This window comes from Notamacropus eugenii, chromosome Y (genome assembly GCF_028372415.1).
Source record: "Notamacropus eugenii isolate mMacEug1 chromosome Y, mMacEug1.pri_v2, whole genome shotgun sequence".
NCBI lineage: Eukaryota > Metazoa > Chordata > Mammalia > Diprotodontia > Macropodidae > Notamacropus > Notamacropus eugenii.
Genome location: NC_092880.1, coordinates 5,989,220 through 5,991,024, shown reverse-complemented (window position 1 = coordinate 5,991,024; position 1,805 = coordinate 5,989,220). Strand labels below are relative to the sequence as shown.

Here is a 1,805-nt window from a genome sequence, read left to right as displayed (position 1 = left end):
ATGGAAAATAGCAACAATGTTCCTGAATTCATTCTACTAGGTTTTATAAGGAGTCTTGACTTTCAGAATATCCTCTTTGTTTTATTTTTAATTACCTACGTTGTCACTGTGGTGGATAACGTACTCATTGTGGTCGCTATCACTTCCAGCCAGACTCTGTGCTCCCCAATGTACATTTTCCTTGCTTTCTTGTCTTTGATAAATGCATGCTATTCAAAGTCAATTGTGCACAAAATGCTCACGGATTATCTCTAAGAGGAAAATAATTCCTTCAATGGATGCATGATTCAGGTGTTTGTGGAATATTTCTTTGTTGCGTCTAATATGGTTCTCCTCATAGTAATGGCCTTTGACAGGTATGTGGCTATCTGCAAGCCCTTGAACTATACAGCAGTAATGAACCAGCACCTTTGCTGTCACCTGGTGGGTTTGGCTTGGACAGTGGGCTTCCTTCATTCATTGGGACATATTCTGCCTTCCCTTCTCTGGGCCCAATGTCATAGACCACTTTATGTGTGACATTATTCCCTTGATCCTGCTTGCCTGCACAGACACTGTTTTCATTGGTCTACTAATTGCTGCTAATGGAGGATCAATTTCTATGATTAGTTTTATTGTTTTAATGACATCCTATGTTTTCTTACTGCATTCTCTGAAAAGATACAGCTCTGCAGGGAGGCACAAGGCCCTCTCCACTTGTAGCTCCCACATAACTGTCGTCTTCTTATTCTTCATCCCTTGTATTTTCATAAATCTTTGACCTGTGACCACCTTCCCAGTGGATAAGGCTGTAACAGTATTTTATACTCTCTTCACCACCATGTTAAACCTCTTTGTCTACACTGCAAGGAATTCAGAGGTAAAAAATGCCATGAGGAAATTATGGAGTAGAAAAGTGTCTTCCATACATAAATGACCTCATATATAAATGATATTAATGTCCAAGGACTTGCAAGATTTATATAAACTCTTTAGTTAAATAACCATATAAAGAAAAAAAAATCTGAGGAATCATTATCTTAGGATAAGGTAGAGATGTAGATTCTTCTTTCTTCTAAATACCCAACCTTACTATCCATTCATCATTTAGTTCCCATTGTGAACTCAAATGTTCGTTTCCTAGTAAATGGGTAAAATAAAATGAAAGAAAGTGTGATGCATATTAAAATATTCCAAATCCCTTGCACAATAGTTCATGAATATATAAAGGTGCCCAAATTGTCGCCTTTAATTTCCTCTTCTTAATGAACAACAAAGAAACAAACAAAAATATATTACGGCAAATAATTGATGATAATTGTTTGGGTAATTTTTATCTTTTGGTTAAGTACTAGAGATTGTGGCAATGTCTTTGCCTCAGAAATTTAATGTGTATGACTACAAAATGAGGTGATGTTTCTAGTAAATGCTTCTTAGAAACATCATATGTAAACATTTTCAAAGATATCAAATATGGTTGAACATATGACTTTTTTTGAAAAAGACAAAAATCATTTGAGTACAATTATGGCAAGTAAGAGGAGGAGAATTTATGACTGCAGAGAAGGTGGCATCTTAGATTTAGAGCTGGAAGAGACTTTAGCAACAATCTTTTACTTTTACAAATGAGGGTACTGAAACAGAGAGGAAAAATACCTTGCCATGAGATATACAGCTAGTAAGACAATATTTGAACCCAGGACTTTCCCATTCAGAGTTCTTTTAAAAATTCTTTTAAATTCCAAATTTAACAATTTGGAGAATAGGTTTGGAAGGATCATGATTTATTACCAAGAAGCAATCATATTGTTATTCTTATATGTTTG

At 35.1% G+C, this 1,805-nt stretch overlaps 1 pseudogene; it reads left to right on the top strand.

Moving 5' to 3' along the window:
* On the top strand, positions 1–916 carry LOC140516826 (olfactory receptor 4C13-like; annotated as a pseudogene).
* Positions 917–1,805: the final 889 nt, after the last annotated feature.